The sequence below is a fragment of the Ambystoma mexicanum genome, chromosome 6p (assembly GCF_040938575.1).
Source record: "Ambystoma mexicanum isolate Mex_15411 chromosome 6p, UKY_AmexF1_1, whole genome shotgun sequence".
NCBI lineage: Eukaryota > Metazoa > Chordata > Amphibia > Caudata > Ambystomatidae > Ambystoma > Ambystoma mexicanum.
Window position 1 is genome coordinate 740,641,347 of NC_090935.1, and position 18,790 is coordinate 740,660,136.

The 18,790-nt window shown below is 40.0% G+C and overlaps 1 long non-coding RNA gene across 3 annotated transcripts in view; it reads left to right on the plus strand.

The window, feature by feature from the left end:
* LOC138511749 (uncharacterized) overlaps positions 1–16,909 on the plus strand; it is a 114,498-nt gene extending 97,589 nt beyond the window's left edge. For 2 of the 3 annotated variants that reach the window (XR_011280670.1, XR_011280671.1), the window contains exons 2-4: positions 14,298–14,390; positions 14,568–14,782; positions 15,650–16,909. This is a non-coding gene — a long non-coding RNA (uncharacterized lncRNA). The remainder of the gene's footprint in view (positions 1–14,297; positions 14,391–14,567; positions 14,783–15,649) is intronic. The other variant, XR_011280672.1, reaches the window with a different exon arrangement.
* The last annotated feature ends 1,881 nt before the right edge of the window (positions 16,910–18,790 follow it).

Genomic DNA, 18,790 nt, shown 5'->3' on the forward strand with positions numbered 1-18,790 from the left:
TGTACTGCTGTCAGGTTTTTTAAACAGGTGCTGATCAACCATTTACCTTTGACCATTTTAGCCTTCACTCCCCATATTGCTAATGATCACTTCACATCCTTCTGATATACTTGGGTCAGATTTCAAACCACAAATAGCGTCTGTAGCATCAGGAACAAACGGTTTACCTGGGCACATATAATTTTGTTCTTTAAATTTGACACACGTTTCCAAGTTTGGTATCAAGTAAACTTCAGGCTCCCATGACCAAAATGCCACCACTTCTGGAGTCTTAGTCTTAATAAATGTGTCCTCTTGCCAAAATCCCACATTGTGTACCCACTTGGTTTGGTAAATAAGTTCAGGAGCTGCATATGGGATACATCGTAAGAATCCAATTTCCAGCCTTTCCAAGTCCACATATAATGGCATTGCATTACCCATTTCAAATGCAATTTTTACCTGTATCACATCAATCTCCCTCCTAGTCAACCTCTCTATCATTTGATGAATAATATCCTGTGAAACAAAATACAATGGTATATGTCCTTGAATCAATTGTGAAATTGCAGTTTGCACTTCTCTCATATAATTCGTTAATAGTCTATCGACAGGACTCATTATATTCAAAATCTCACTAAGTGTTCTGTCATGCTTAATAATCAGCTTAGTTGCCTGTTGCATCACATCCGCTTGTTCATTCAAAATGATTGTAGTTTCATTTATGAACCTTACTTGTTCATCCAATCCCCCTCTAATCCCATCTAATGTTTTTTGTATTATTTCTAGGTCAACACTCAGTTGTTGTGCTTTAGTACTCAGCGTCCCTACTGAAATGGCATTGGCTGTTGATATTGTGGTACTTATTATGGCTCCAACTATAGACATTACCAATGGGATCGCAAGCATCACTGCACCTCTTTTTCCTCTCCTCTTCTTAATGTCTGCTGAATTCACAAATGTTTTCTCCAATTGCATCAATATATCTCTTATTGACTGCTTAGCGTCCTCTTTTCTTATTTCCAGCCACTCTTTAGTCTGCTCAGCTTTAATTCCAGTGTTGTTAAAATGTTTTTCTATCAAAATATCAGGATTCAATGGTATATAAATGTTCTGGAAAATCATCCTTCTATCACTCATGATGAATCCTGGTGCTTCTTCTACCGCAATACCAGATGCTGGTCTAGGTTTAATGACAACTTGTGCTTCTGAATTTTTGAAGTTCCCTCCGAACATCAACATAATTATCCATATTGTCGGCGTCATCTTCAATGCTGATCGCTTTGCAGCCTGGATCTTCGCCCCCTTCCGGGGCTTCTCCGGAATCCGTCCACGTGGGCTCCAGGACTCCATCGTCTCCCGTGTCCTCTGGTCCCGTGTCCTCCAAGTACAAATATGTTAATATTCTAAATCAAATAGAAAACAAACAAATTAAGTATATAACACAATACTAACTTCACCCTTTTGCCAAAAATAAAACATGCTTTATAAAATATTTTGCCCTTTTTCCTCTTGCTTTCTGAAATTAAACATAGGTTAAAGAGAAAACAAACATACATAAAACAGCATTCAATATTTAATAAATTTTCATTTTGCACACCAATTCCATAAATTTTAGCTTCCATATATATATATATATATATATATATATATATATATTACAGTTTTTATGTGCCATTATCATAATCAAGAGGATTTGGTTGAGGAGGTGCACTCTCTGCTCGTATTTTCCTTGAATGAATCCAAATATTTTTCTATGTTGCTTTAGAGTCTTAGGTGCAATTTTTTAAGTCTGTGCTACCAGACTGAAAAACTGAACAAATTGTGAGGGTCAACCGTTATAACCGGAAGACATAACAAAATGATTTAAGATAGAAGATAGAAAGAGAAACTAATGGAGTTACTTTCACATATTGATTTTGTAGAATAAAGACAGGAAAACACTGATATCCCCACCTGAAGAAGGGCAAACAGATCTCCGAAACGCGTAGTGGAAGTCCTAGGTTAAAACCCTAGAAGCCCGTAATTGGGCTTTTCGAATCGGAACAACAGACAAAGGATATCAGGATATTTTGGAATATTTGATTGTATTTAAGTGAAGTTTGGTTGTTGAAAAAAATTATGTTGAAAAAATTATGTTGAAAATTATGTTGAATGTGTTATTACGAAGAACCATGTATATGACAATATAAGGTTATATATACAGAATGTTTAAGTTGAATCGAAGGTCAAGTGAGTGAATAGAAAATGATTGCATAAAACCTTTTTAATTTGATTCACGTGAACAAACTGTTCTGCTGCTGTTTCACCTTCAGTCTTCAAAATTTTATAGACCACAGGAGAGACCTTATCTATAATTCGATATGGCCCCTGCCAGGCTGCTAGAAATTTGGAATTTTTCTGTTTACCTTTTCCAAAATGAAATTTATACACCTGATCGCCCACACAATATTCCTTTACTGACGTCTTTTTACCATAAAATGACTTTGCACTGTCAGCAGCTCTTTCTAAATTTTTCTGTACAAAAGCAAATGCATGTTGTAAATGCTTCCTCAGTTCATCAATGTATTCATGAACAGTGGATGCGCTCACAAGTGTTTGCTCATGTGTCCTGTATAGCAGGTGTTGTGGTAACACCATTTTCCTACCTGTTAAAACTTCATGAGGGCTAATACCTGTTGCTTTGGCGAGAGTTGACCTGATTGCCATCAGAACCAAAGGTAAGCGTAAATCCCAGCTGGAACCTGCTTCTGCCACGAATTTAAAATGTCCACAACAGACCTATTGCTTCGTTCAATTCCACCTGAAGAAGCCGCCCGATATGCGATATGTAGCTTTCTCTTCACACCCAATATTTGCCATACCTTACTCTGTCTGATTCTATTCTTTGTGGCAACCAAAATCTTGAAAACACATGGTTCACCAGCAATGTGGCTGCTGTTTGCGCACTACAATCTGGTGCAGGAATACACTCAACCCACTTCGACATCAAACATACCACACTTAAAATATAACGGTTCCCCCTACTCGACCTCTTAACAGGCCCTACATAGTCTATTTGCAAATCTGACCATGGAAGAGTTAGGCCGCTTTTCATTAATGGAGCTCTATGCATTGGTGAAGCAGGTTTAAATTGGGCACATACTAGACATCCTCTAGTATATAATTCTACATCTTGGGACATATGTGGCCAATAAGCATAATCTTTTAGTATTTCCATTATTTTCTGTGAGCCTCTGTGGCCTGCAGTTTTAGCATCGTGCGCATGGTGTAGCATTAACCCTCTGAATGAAAGGGGTACCACCCACTGTATTTGTCCTGTTATGGACTCTCTAATCATGAGTCCATCTTGTAGTCTTATTCGTTTTTTATTCTTTAATAGCACCCTCAACTCTTCTTTTCCCATACAATCATTTTCTGTTAAAGGGTTTTGTTCAGGATCTATCAAATTATTATAATAGATTCCCAAAATTCAATCATTCTTTTGTGCCTCAATCAGATCTTGGTCTGGTGTATCATAACTCCACTGTAGCACTGGTTGATCTGTCTCCTTTGTTGCTTTAGAACGTGTTACTGCATCAATTTGTATTTCACCCAGTAAATGTTCAATAGGTAGCAATTCGCCCATCACAGCCCCAATTTTAGCCAGGTGATCTGCCTTATCATTTCCCTCCTTATCCTCTCCTGGCGTTTTTAAATGCCCACAAATTTTCCTCCAGTATATTGTTAAATCATTTTCTGACACCAATTTGTCTATGGCTTGTATCATTTTTCCATGTTTAAGTGGCTTTTTATTGTATGTAATCATGCCTCTCGCTTTCCAGCCAGGATTCCACAAAGCTATTTCGTGCGTAATCAGAATCAGTCACCAGGACAATTTCACTGAATTTATTATCAACTGCAGTAGCAATTGCTTTATAAATGGCTACCAGTTCCGCTACCTGACTGCTCCTAGCACCAATTCTCATCCCTATACTCGGTATACCTTCACACTTCAACCAGACATTACCTATTCCTGACACTAATTGTTTATCACTGTTATTTTCAATGTGAAAGGCACAACCATAAACACATACAGTTTGCAAGTCTTTGCATGTTTTTTCATCAAAAGCTTTGTGTGGTGATTGTTCAAATTCCTGCCAATTAGGTTCCACTTCTATTTCATTTGATACTAGTTCAGCTGCACAGTCATGTAAATCTGCTAAACCTTGAGCAATTGGGCTTTTTTTTATTTTGGCCATATCTCACTTCTACAGGAAAACCTTGTAATGCTAGCGTCCATGAAGTGATTCTGGATTGTGCTAGATTACCTGACCTAATTCTTTTACTCTCTAAAAACTGCAAAGGTTGATTATTTGTCTCGATAATCACCTTTTCTCCCTGAACAATGGGGCGGAAATGTTGTAGCGCCCACACAGTGGTTCATAGGGCCTTTTCACATTCATTGAATTTAATTTCAACTTGGGAAAATGCCTTATTTGCATATGCAATGGTTTTGTGATTCAAATGATGGTTTTGTGATAACACTGCTGAAATACAATGTTCAGAGAACTGATTTCTATAAAGAAATCCCTGTCCTTTATGGGATATGCTAAACATTGTGCCTTTACAAGACATTCCTTTAATTTAGTCACTGCCTCAGACTGCTCTTTTTCCCATTTCCAGGGTGTATTCAGTTTAAGTAGTTTAGTCAATGGTTGAGTGATTTCAGCATATTTTTCAATGAACTTTCTGTTATAGCCTGTCATTCCTAATACACGTTTTACCCCTTTCACATTTTTAGGATCTTTTAGTTTCTGTATGGCCTCCATTTTCTTCTTTTGTGGATTTAGTCCATGTTCAGTCACTTCATGGCCTAGAAAATTCACCTTTTTCTTGCACCATTGTGCTTTTTGTAAAGATACTTTGGCGCCTGCTTTCTGCAATTGGCCAAGAACATGTCTTATTTCATCAAAGTGGCTTTTCAAGCTATCATTTTTTATCAGGATATCATCCACATAAATTATGGTCCCTCTTTCTGCTGCATCAGGCATAGCCTTTCTCAAAAATATGCCAAATTCACTCCCCTATTGAAGTACCCGAATGGAGTTCTAACCCATGCGTATTGAGTCTTATCAAATGAAAAGGATAACAAATTCTGTATCTCCTCTGCCAATGGCACACACCAATATCCAGAGGTGAGATCTAATGTGGTGAACACTTTTGAACCATGTACCTGAGCTAATCCCTGATCAATGAATGGCAGTGGCCATCTGGATACTGGCACTCTTTTATTTAACTCTCTAAAATCTGCACACAGTCACCATTGACCGTTTGGTTTTAACACACCTAATATAGGTGTATTGGATGTGCTATGAATGGGCCTGATGATTCCCCGCGACTCCAAATTTTTAATAATCTCTGCCAATAATTCTAAACATGCCAACGGTAGTCTATACTGGCGTACAAATACTGGGCTTCTGCTACACCCTTCCGGAAGTGTGGCCACATGTAAATCAGTTAGCCCACAATCATAAGCATCTTTTGCAAATACACCTTTAAACTCCATAAATATCTTCCTCAATTCATTCCTATCCTCATCGTTGTCACATGCATCCACTAACAAAATCTGCTCATCTACCATTTTGGAAATTCTGGAAAATGTTCTGACATGGGAATCTCGGCGCTTTCCTCTAATTGTGTGGCTGTGTCTCTTTGTAAAGCTGCCACATTTAAATGTTTTGGCATATCAGCTTCCAGTTAAGTGGGCTGATTTTCTATTTCATTTTCATTTAAGTTAAATGTTATGCAGTCCTCTCGATGACAGCACACTGTCTCGCTTGAATCATAAGGGTACACAGAATGAATTTTAAAGATCCCTTTGGGTTGAGAATACAGGTATTCTGGCAATTCACCCTTAGCATCTACATACTTTTCAGGGATATTTCCAATCACCATGTTATTTAGATATCTTCCTCAATTCATTCCTATCCTCCTCGTTGTCACATGCATCCGCTAACAAAATCTGCTCATCTACCATTTTGGAAATTCTGGAAAATGTTCTGACATGGGAATCTCGGCGCTTTCCTCTAATTGTGTGGCTGTTTCTCTTTGTAAAGCTGCCACATTTAAATGTTTTGGCATATCAGCTTCCAGTTCAATGGGCTGATTTTCTATTTCATTTTCATTTAAGTTAAATGTTATGCAGTCCTCTCGATGACAGCACACTGTCTCGCTTGAATCATAAGGGTACACAGAATGAATTTTAAAGATCCCTTTGGGTTGAGAATACAGGTATTCTGGCAATTCACCATTAGCATGTACATACTTTTCAGGGATATTTCCAATCACCATGTTATTTAGATAAGCTGTGTAATGTGATTTTTGTATGGCCATTCCTACTCAGGGAGTTTTCTTCTAAATGAATATTCTGACAACCTTTATTATTCACCATAATTTTTACAGACCCTTCACCCACATCTACCAATGCAATGTATTCATAATCCAGGCCCTGCTGTTTTATGGATTCATTCAGACACATAAATACAACAGAATCTTTCATCTGCTGTCCATTTTTGCATTTCAGTGGTATTGCAAACTGCTTTGTGAATGCAGGGACCACAGTATCTTTCCTCATTTGTAATTCAATTGCATAAGGGACCAGCTGTGCACAATGATAAGCCCTTCTTTTGTCTCCAAATTTAGGTGCCGGCCCACCTATGCGTGACCATATCTTTTGATTAAGGAAATCAAGCACCATACACATTCTGTGCATGATATCATTGCCCATGTAAAAGTCATTTTGCGTTCCACACACTATCCAAACATGATGGTAAATTGTTTTTTGTCCAATGCTAATTTTCAGCATGCATCTACCTGGAATTCGGTTTTCAAAGTCTGGACCGTCCAAACCAGAGACATACTGGTTTTTAATCCTAAATTTCGGGATCTCCTCCCTTTCCATTATTTTTTGCAACAATTTCTCATTAATGAAGCTCCTTTCCTGTTCAAGCGCTAAAGTGGCTTTTATTGTTTTAGAATAGTCATTTATCCCAACATGAACCCATGGATGTTCATCTTCCATGTGTATTTCAGCAAGAGTGGTAATGTGTTTTTCTGAAACTGCTCTAGGAGCAGTATTCAGTTTGCATGTCTTCTCTTTTAAATAAAAACGTAAGGTGTGCTCATCTATGGCAGTTTACCATTCTTTCCTTGGGTCTAAGTATATTGGTACAGGTAATTTTTTATTTTCATTCTGTATCTTGTCTTGACACATTAATATAACAGTGACGCTAGGTATGCAACTATTCTGGAGATACACCTCCACTGTATCATTTGTTTTTGCAACGGTGTGACATTCATTTATATTGCTATTTTGTGATTTTAGTTTCTTAGGTCTCAATGGGTTTTTGGTTAAGGACCACATTACTCCATTCACCCCATCTATGAGCGGAGATAATCTTTTCAGGCAATCTGTTCCCATTAGAAATGGAATATCACAAATGGATGTGACCAATACCTCCTGTTTCATTCTGTGTTTACCTATCTTTATGTCAACCTTGGTGGCGCCTATAATAGGCACCTCCTCGTTAAAATTATGTACTGGACCTTGATTCTCCTTTACTGTGATCTGATTCTGCAGGGATCTCCCTTCATTGATACTCTTTACTAATTCTTTAGACATAATTGTGGCCTGTGCGCCACTGTCAATCATTGCAAATGTATGGCATTTTTCTTCCACAATGATGGGAGCATAATACCTGTCTTCAACTTCCTCTAACACACATAGGAAATGCGAATTCTTACTGATTTCAGGGCTCACCTTTCTCAGGCCTTTTTCACTTTTGGCTAAGCACATCGGTAAATGGAAAGACATTTTTCCCTCCTTTTTGCTCGTTCCTGTGTGAGAGATTTTATTCATTTCCCCATGTTCAGAGGTTTTTTGGAGTGTGGCCACCGTTCGCCCATCCATCCAGGTATCATCAGAGATCACACTACAACCCTCCAACTGAACATGTGTAACAACATCACTTGGCAATTTGTCATTGTCTAATTCTGTGCATTTGTGATTATTCAGTATGGTACCAGCCCTTTTAACCTCTTCAAAAATATGTGGTTCAAAAAATTCTTCAGTTGATTGACCTTTTGACCTCCTTTTGAGCATTTCTTTTTCCTGCCTGTGTTTGGTCATTGTTTGGATTGCCCAGGGAAGGAGCTATAGCATCGCCATTTACTCCCGGTTCACTGGTATTCCCCATGCATGAGTCATTTTTCTTAAACCTGTCTCTTTGTTCTTTTGGATTTTCAGGTTTTCCTATTTTATTTGTACATATCGCCAATGTGTGATTTAGTTCTAGGTTAAACCGTACCTCTCTTTTAGAAGTATTTTCATTTTCTGTTACATGTTCATGTACTGGTATTTTCACTTTTAAATCATTAGGCATCTCAGAGTCATTATGAAAAATTACATCAGAGCAAACTGTCTTTTTGGCGCTGCAGGTATCATAAGTACTTAGTCACTTTTCAGAAGCCCAACGATCATTGCTATGGCCATCTGCCCCCTCCTTTGATGACTGTTTTTGTGTTGTGCAGAGCTTTCCTATTTGCTCAGCCAACATTTTCACTTGGGCCTCGAGGCACTGGAATCTTTCCATCTCTCTAGAATCCTCTCTCTGTGGCCTAGATCGATATTGGTTGTTTTCTCCCTGATTGGATCTATTCTGATACCTGCCAGGAGAATGATTTCTATTGGGATGGTTCCTGAACTCTTGATTCATTTGCGGAGGGGAGCGGGGTGCACCCATCCTTTGGTTGTAGTCCCCTGGTGGGGAATCATTGTACTGACGTGAAGTGTAGTTCATGTTCTGTCTCATGTCTTGTCTCTCAGGTTGTGGGTACTGGCCCCTATGTTGATTCCCATTATCAGCAAATCGATCCACATATCGGGGTCTATCCTGATTACCATATATCATGGTATTGGGATCAAATCTGCTTTGTGTCCCCAATGTCTGATAAGGACCATCATTTCTTTGATCCTAATTTTGTCTCTGGTTATTGTTCATACCTGACATATCAGGTCGATAGCCTGCCCGGGGCCTATCTCCTAAGTACCTGGGGCTGATGTAACTCTCCCTATTACTAGGATCATGTGATTGGAACATTGGTACAGTGTGTGATGACCTTTGTTGATTACCCTTCTGTTCAGGTGCCAAATAATTTTTACTTGGACTTTGAGCAGACTCAAGGGACATTTTGGCTGACCTGATTTCCATCACTGTTGCTGAGGGTTCTTTAGATTTAGGTCTAGTATCTCTCATTTGATCACTTTCTCTACCCTGACAATAGAGTACCTCATATTTTTTTGTGCTTTGGTGTACAATACATTCCAGGGACTTGTCACGGTAAAATTCAAGGACCAATTGGGATATGATGTCTTTCTGCAGCCCATAGAAGTAGGCAGTTTTAAGCTCATTGGAATTGGGGTCAAAAGATACATCAAAGCGAGAAAATGCTCTTTTTAAGTCTTCTAAAAACTGGCGAGGGGATGTATTAGGCCCAGCAGTGATTGTGTAAGCGACTTTCTTTGCCTCCTGCAATGACTGGAAAGGAGAAAAATGACGACTGATCTCTTTTTCGAACTCCGCCCATGTCATATTCTGCTGTTCATTCAATCCTCTTATAATACTGGCCGTCTGGGCATCTAAAGTTAAATGAAAATATTGCCTGTACTGTTCCTTAGGTATCTGGAGTGCTTTAAAAATGTCATGAACCACTTCTAAGTGATCCTCAATGCAGCATTCCCCTCCTTTTTTAAATGGTTTGATCAGGGCTTTAATGGATTTCATTATCTTTATGGGGCTACTTGTTGCAATGCATGAAATTGCACTACTTGGTGACTCAACCCTGGTTCCAGGTGTATGGGATTGGTGGCGGCCCCCAATAGGAGTATCAAATCCCCCAAGGGCGCTGTAACCAAGTTCAGTAACCGGCCCAGTCACTGGGGCACTAGCCCTTTGGGTAGAAATTGAATTCACCTCAACTCCATTGAATGTGGTACCCTGCCGCCTCTCCTGGGACATGGGAATGCACATTTGCTGTTCTAAGTCCTTACACTTTTTAAGGAGCCTGTTTGCTTCATTTTGCAAATAGTTGTTTTCATCACTCATTTTATTAATTACCTCCTGCATGTCGCACATTTACATTTGGCACTCATTAAATTCTTTATTCCTCTTGTCTCTTTCTTGGAGCATTTTAACCATTTCTTGTTCCGCATTTTGGAGGTCACTTTCTTTCTCATAATGTTCTTTTTGTAAAATCTGTATCTCTGACACAACCTCATCTTTATCTTGACTAATGTGGTCCACCAATACTTTTAAGTGTACCAATTCTTGTTCACTGTCCTCAAATTGTTTCTTGCTTTTGGACAATTGAACATCAAAATCTCTACATTTTAACTGCATGTCTTTTTGGCATACATCCAATTCTTCTCCTAACATTTCCTGATTTTTACTTGCCCCATCTAAGTCAGTCTTTAACCTGTTAATTAGCTGGGTGTCATTTTCTTGCATTCGCAGGGACCTATTCAAAATAAACCAGATTTTGGCGCATAGCCGTATCAAACAGTTTTTCTCTGCATTTTTATCGGCTGCATTTAATAACCTTAGAAGGCAGACCTGAATTATGCTGCCTTCTGCAAAAATATTGTCTAGTTTTTCTTTCTGCACCTCACCCTGAATGCCGTCCTGCCATTCTGAGGTACTGTTTGATGACCACGACCCCTGTGCGATAACTTTGCCTCTAAATATTGCACTAGGTCTGAGAATGTGGTTTCCCTTTGAGACATTCTGAAATTCGTTTTTAGTGACACACTGCTATTATGAAATGGGTTCCCTTTAATGTACAGATAGCGGTGTGAGACACACTTGCCACGCTCAGTAGGTGCTCTATGATCACTTTCCCGGCCTGCAACGCACCATAAATATGTAGGGTATTTTGTGTAGATTTGGGACCTAGCAGTATTTTATTACCACCAAGAATAAAAGTAATTTAGCAACAATCACTCCTTGCATTCAGATTGGCTTTGGTATTATAGTGATATCATAGCTATGCATTATTTCAGTACACAGATACATTTAGTTGGTATGCATTTCGTTGTGCTATAGTGATGAGCATAATTTCTTTGTTTTATTTGTGGCCCCAACATACAAAACCCCTTTCTTTTGTTTAGACTGTTCTTGTGATCTCTAGAGGCCTCAGGCTTCTACATTATTCAAGAACACCACATTGTCATATGGAATGCCACTTATGGCTGTTATCACTGATTTATCTGCACCAGTGAGCTATGCTTCCATAAAATATTCACAATAACATGTGGTATAATCACTAATTTATTTACATTAGTGAAACTATTTCCAGAGGCCTCTTTCTCTGCTGACTCATGTACGTCCAACAGACTATCAGATTGTGTTCCACTCAGAAGCCACACACACATACCCTGAGTGGAACCACGCACACAGCTATTTATAATTACTCATAACATAACTTTTTCCACATGGGATGCTGGACATATATTACCTAATAACCTCCCCTTTTATCAGGTGATATGGGCTAACTGTACCAGAGAAAAACAGAAGCAAATAGAAGCCTTTACACGGATTGTGAATTACATCAGTTCCATTTGAAAAACCATACATTACCAGTTTTGTGAGGCAGTCTTTTCTAGAATAAACAGAAGAGAAGCAATTGCAAAATACATGGCTTTCATTAGATTCCTTGCAACAATAAAAAGAACAGTGCATCAGTTGACTTGCATTTCTGAGTAGCAACATTAGAAAACAGCTATCGCTACGCTGCCTGACTGAAATAGCTTTCATTCAGACACCACATTCTCGCTTTGTGTAAGATAATTACCAGCAAAATTGTAGCAGATCAGCACGCAAACTCTCTGGACAGGTCGCTTTCTTTAAATGGCTCGGGCCTTCCCTTGAAGCACCCGGCGAGGACATGCAGTTCCAATCTGCACTCTTTGGTCCTCAAACCAGTGCCAATTGACTGGAATCTCCAGCTTCTGAAGGTCAGCAGTACACTGGAGCGACGCTCCTCAATCAGGCAGCCCCACAGCAACTCCCCTCAGGCTTCTCACCCAAGCTGTGTAAAAATGTCCACTGCCTTTCTTTCTCCCCGAGATTCTTCAGGAAACCTCCGTTACAGCCCCTAAGGTGACGTGTCACCAATTAAAATACACAATAATCTATCCTCCTCTTTCAACATTGGCTTGGCTTATACGGTTTAGAAACTGTATCTACTCATTTCCTGGCATGCAGATTTCGCATCCAGCTAACACAGTGAACAGAGAAAAAAATGAATCCAAGTGCATGTTTAAAATGACTTTCAGAGCCTGTCTTTTCAACCTCATTTTGCACTGGAGAACACATTATGATGTTATTTGATTAGAATCATGTTAGTACTGTTAATTATATTAGTTCTTAATCATCTAATGTGTCTACTGCAACAGAGGCATTTCAGGTGAGAGAGAAAAAAAAATGATGTGTTTTTTGACTGAGTAGCCTGTCTTCATTTACATATCCATATGTTACACCGGCAACACATTGCTTGCTGTACCGCATTATAGCAATACATTGATCTCATGCAGTGGTGCTGCACTCCAAAAACACGCTATGTATTGATCCCATGTAGTGGCGCTGCGCTCCAAAAACACGATAAATAATCCTACAAGCCTAACTGTGTAAGTTAGACATGTGTTTCTTCTAACTAACCATACTAAACACAATCATATTCTGCATACTCACCTGCAAACTCTGAACTGGACACAACCATTCCTCTACCGTACCACAACGCGCATGCTCTTCACAACACCCAACCCAGCATACAACCAAACCATGCACAATCATACCTCAACACCACATGACGCCTAGCAACCGAAAATGCACAAACGCTCAGTGACCGGTTTCTCCGAACTGAAGATGCCAACAGTACATCAAAGCTCTCTTGCTCTTTTCTCTCTCAATCCCACTAGCAACCCAACACGCCTTACATTACAGATCTGCTAGTGGGCCAAGAGACTACACCAGTGGCAACAGTGTGCGGTACAAGATCCCATAACATTAACATAATTTGCCAGTTTTGGCACCAAATGCCCAGCTTCTTCCACCATATGCCCAAGCACTTCTGTGATAAGACTGTGCTCTTCCACCATACATCATACCATCATACCTTTAACTGACAAGTTCTACTCCATATATCCCGGTACTGGCAGACACATGAATATAGACCATGTTCGTGAGTAATGGGTTAATGACAGGCACCGTTTAACCTTTCTCATTTCCAAATGTTCTTCACGTGTATTTGCATCATTTTCAGTTGAGTTCCGCTGCCGTTTTATATATCACGGTAGCGTTCCAGCCCGTTCCGGGTACTTTTTCATGATAAAATGTAGATTTTGGGCAGTAATGGGTTAATGACAGCATATTGGTGCACCTTTCTCATTTCAAAATGTTCTTCATGTGTGTTTGCATCAGTTTCAGGTGAGTTTAGCTGCAGTTTTATATACTAGGGTACCGTTCCGGCCCGTTCCGGGTACCTTTTGTGATAAATAGTAGATTTTGGGCAGTAATGGGTTAATGACAGCATATTGGTTTACCTTTCTCATTTCAAAATGTTCTTCATGTGTGTTTGCATCATTTTCAGGTGAGTTTCCGTGCCGTTTTATATATTACGGTAGCGTTCCGGCTTTTGCGTGATAAAATGTAGATTTTGGGCAGTAATGGGTTAATGACAGCATATTGGTGCACCTTTCTCATTTCAAAATGTTCTTCATGTGTATTTGCATCAGTTTTAGGTGAGTTTAGCTGCCATTTTATAAACTAGGGTACCGCGCCGGGTCGTTCCGGGAACTTTTTTGTCATAAATTGTAGATTTTGGGCAGTAATGGGTTAATGACAGCATATTGGTGCACCTTTCTCATTTCAAAATGTTCTTCATGTGTGTTTGCATCATTTTCAGGTGAGTTTCCCTGCCGTTTTATATATTACGGTAGCGTTACGGCTTTTGCGTGATAAATTGTAGATTCTGGGCAGTAATGGGTTAATGACAGCATATTGGTGCACCTTTCGCATTTCAAAATTGTCTTCAAGTGTGTTTGCATAATTTTCAGGTGCGTTTCACTGGGGTTTTATATATTAGGGTAGCATTCCGGCCCGTTCCGGGTATTTATTTTCATAATAAAATGTAGATTTTGGGCAGTAATGGGTTCATGACAGCATATTCGTGCACCTTTCTCATTTCAAAATATTCTTCAAGTGTGTTTGCATAATTTTCAGGTGAATTTTGCTGCCATTTTATATAATAGGGTACCGTTCCGGCGCATTCCGGGTTTTACACAACCCCTGATCTTTGTGACTACGCACTTGCTGGTATCCTTTTTTGTGATTTAGATGAAATTGCAGTGCATTCATATTACACATGGCTCATTTTGCCTAAGCTTGATCTGTTGGTTTTATGTCTGCCTACAAGCTGGAATTCCAATCTCAAGTGTGATTGAAAGAGTCATTTTATCGGTTTCGTGCTTTCCTTAACACACGTTTTGCCAGCGCGACAATTCCATGCATGCCATTGTAAGAGAGACTACCTGCACTGCTATTTCTTGTTTTCCAGCGCTTAATTGCATGATTGAGAAGCCTATGGAATCTATGCACCTCGCCTAGATGATGACACAGCGAGTGTAATTTCGCAATACAGGCCTGTGATGCTGTTTTACGGCTACCTTCGTCACAGTTGATGCTGACCTGGATATTGTTGGCATCAGGTGAGCAGACGGTTTTGTAATCGGTCTACATTTCTGCTCACACTCTGAAACAGCTGCTTCTTTTCAGCTGCAGTGGTAGCTAGGAGTTAGCAATGTGTAATGATGAATTCATACCTGTTTTGCTAACTTTGCCTTCTTTTTGATTACTGGTCTTTTTTCCAATCAAGGGCCACTCTCTTCATTTTAGGTTGTGTCTCTTTAGATTGCTCTGGGGTCAAAAGACTATAACATCAGTCTCTATATATGTCTTTTGATGTTTTCCAGTTATAATTTTCTGATGAACAAGTCAGTGTACCTACCGTTTGACTCAATTACTCAATTAGACTATGGGCTTCATCACGAGTTGGGCGGTAACTCCGGCGCTAATAGCTCAGGTGTTATCTGCCCTACCGCCAAATCCACCGGCACTATTAGTGCCGGATCATGGGTTTGGCGGAACAGGAAATCCCCATTCCCCAATGAGCCCATTTGGGAATGCCCCATTCCCCATTGGGCTCAATGGGGAAATTTCTCGCTCTTACTGCAGGAGGATTTCCCGCTGGCGGTATGAGCACAAAATTTAGGCGGATTTCCCCCCAGCTCATAGCTGGGGGTAAATCAGCCGAAGCCGTGTTTTGGCGGACCCTTAAATGCAGCGGTAATAGCGCTACCGCCGCATTTAAGGGTTACCGCCAAACTCGTGATGAGGCCGTATGTGTGTCCAAAATTGCAGATGCTGTTGTTTTATGATGCTGCTCTATTCCCTAGTTTTGTGGTCTAGTGTACTTTAAACACTCCAAAGACTCCTTTATGATATTTTATTTGGATACAGAATTCTTTTCTAGGGACATACGGCGTAGTTATACCTATGTTCCTTTTCTGTTTCAGGACAAGACACGTCTGCCCTCTCCAAGTTTAGCAATTCATATGCTATTAATATTTGAAGATCAGATTTGGATCAGCAAGAAGTCCTCATCGTTTCTTCGGGTTTTATAATTGAAGTTTCATAATTGAGACACCATTGATTGTGTATGTTGACAGATAACAGACATTGCTTTGCCTGATGAATTGCCCTGATTTTGCTGTTTAAAGTTGTGTGAGGAAAGAAACATGTTGGATGGATTGAATGAGTTTGAATTGGTTTGATTGAGAATATGACAAACTGGTGGTGTGATTGAGATTTTTTGAAATTATGATTTGTTCTTTTTCTTGATTACTGATTCGTGCAGATTTAGCCTGCACTTGTGATGTGAAGCAGAATATTAGATCATATCTACTATTGTCTTTTTAAGTAGCATTGTCTGTTTTTTGTACAATTTTCAGTTTTTTGTACTAACTTCTGTCATTGTTAATACTAGCAATTATGCTGTATGATTTTTGTCAAAATAATTTCTTTTTTCTGTATCATTATTAAAATGTAAATGTTATTACCATGATCATACTGGTGGTTAGTTTAATTTTTAAAAAAACTATCAGCTATGCTCATTTTAGGAGCTTGCTATTTTGTCTTAGTGGGTAACGTGTCAGATCCTGAAACAGATTTCTGCATACAACCCTCTTTGTTGCTAGTTAAAAGTTTTTGAACCTCATCTTGAGGATGTGTTCTCGTATTGCAGGGTAAATTGCCCCTTCTACCTCTTTGTGTTTAGTCAAAGAGAAGGTTCAGAGCCCGGCTGAGAGGGATCCAAGGGTGAAGAGTAATTGCCCGACGTGAAGATTAGCAGAAGGAACTTTTGTTTTATTTTATATGGCACATCATACCCTCTGAAGCAAGAGACTTTGCATGAAAGAGACTTGGAAACAGAAGGCCCTGATATTGATGAAAAGGAACTGTAACCTTGTGGGAGAAGCGCGGGAGTATTCTGTGCTCTAGAGTCCCTCTTTGTCCCGTGCTAAAGACACCGGCCATAACATCCTGACATTGTCAACACTTCTTTCTTTTCTTGTGAACATTATCCCACACTATTTTGTAGCATAGCGGTAAGGTTTGGCAATAGTTTGTTTTAGTATAGGCCCTTTTTATTTGACTAGACTGCACTACGACTGTATTATTATGATTTGATGGTCGTAGCTTGCCCCCATTTTAGACTTTAGGTTAGGCGTTTATCATACCCATTTTACAATTTAATAAACACCCTTGAACTGTGATCACTTGTGTCTGCCTTACTTTGATACCATGCCTTCTTTACAGTATGCCGAGCCAGAACATATTGTGACAGCACCCTTGATATGCTGTCAGTGCTTCGATGAGCGCTATGAGTTCCTCCGCTTGTGCAGAATAATGCATGGTCAAACTTTTCATAACCACCGTCTTGTACACCCCTTCCTTGAGTTGTACCACCGCTGCCTCTGTCAGTCTTTGTCAATTGCTTTGGGAATGTCATCCTCCTCCCCCTTGTATGTGGCACAGTCGTGCGCTGTCAAGTCCTTTGTAGTAGGCATGTCCGTTAAAAAGGTGGCATGGCTCACTGTTTTACACCTAACCACATGAATTTGGGGTTTAGAAATGATGCTCTCATATGCTGAAGACCTTTGCATAGTCAGGGTAGATTTGGACCTTTCTAGAATGGCAAACAAAGAATGTTCCACATACAGCGTGACTGAACACCCAATTATGATTGTAGATCTTTTCTCTATTGCAAAAGCAGCATCTGCTAAAGCTTGTTAGCATGCAAATTGCCTTTGCATCACTGTATCCAAAGTACCAGTATAGTAGGCCAATGGCTTATGGCCCATAGTGCTTTTGTGCGTCAACACCGCTGTCATAAACTGGCCATCCGAATATGAAAACAAATAAAATTCCTGCGTGTAATCTGGGGTGGCCAGTACCGGTGCCAAACTAATGACTTCTTTTAAGTCGTCAAACTGTGTGATCATTTCTGCCGTCCACTGTAACGTATGGTCCTTTGTCTTTTGTGCTTTCCTAAGGGCCTGTGAAAGTAGCCTTGTGTATGCCACGTAATCTAGAATCTAGGCCCTACAGTAATTACACATGCCCAGAAACTCTGCATTTCTTTAACTGAGGCGGGTCTGGGTTCAGCATGTAACATGTCTGGTAGCATTCTTTTACAATTCACTGATATGGACTCCTCCAAATAGAGGACTTCCTGTTGGCAGTATTGCAATTTGGCCATGTCAACCTTGTACCTTTTACAGGCCAGCAATTGTAGGAGTGAAATGGAGTCCCTTCTGCAGTGCTGTTCATTGTCACTACACACTAGCAGATCGTCCACATACTGGATAATCGTGCTAGGCACCTGAATATTCCCAACATTGGCATGCAATATTCTTTTAAATATGCTCGGGCTCTACCAGTACCCTTGAGGTAACTTAGTGTGTTTGAACCGCATCTGAGCCTGTGTAAATACTGTGAGGTACCTCGACTAAGGATGAAGTCGAATCGAGAAGAAACCATTTTTCAAGTCCACTATAAGTAAAATACGTGGCTTCTTTGTCTTACCCTGGTCACCACGGCACCTGGCTTCACTCATAGGGGTCACATCTTTTAGTAACCCTAAATAATGTGGATTTGTAGTCCACAACTGCGAAAGGGAACGTGTTGTAAGTCCTTGTCAAAAAATAGAGGTAGAGTTAATATTGCCATCAAGAGACACTGCCCTCTTCGGTACTGTATCATTATGTCACAGGGGATACAGATGTCTAGGATTATTTCCCCATCTTTGTCGTTATCTCCAAACAATTCCTCATCCTTCAGTTCCTTTAGCTGTACCGTTGGATCTAACCAGAGCACTGTGCACCATTCACGCCCATCCCTGTCCATTCCCAACAGGGCAGCACTCTTTTCTGAAACCAACAACCACTGCAGGTCTAGTAACACTATCTTTCCTGTCACCACCTCAGGTGACACTGCTGGACGGAAGATAAAATCAGTGGGAACTCGCCAACCCTGTTTGGCCATCTGGGGCACCGCCTTCACAAGCACTGTAATACCATACATAAACATGTCCGGGTCTATGGGTATCCTGCGGACCACCACCTCCCTTGTCATTGTATGTATTATCAACATCA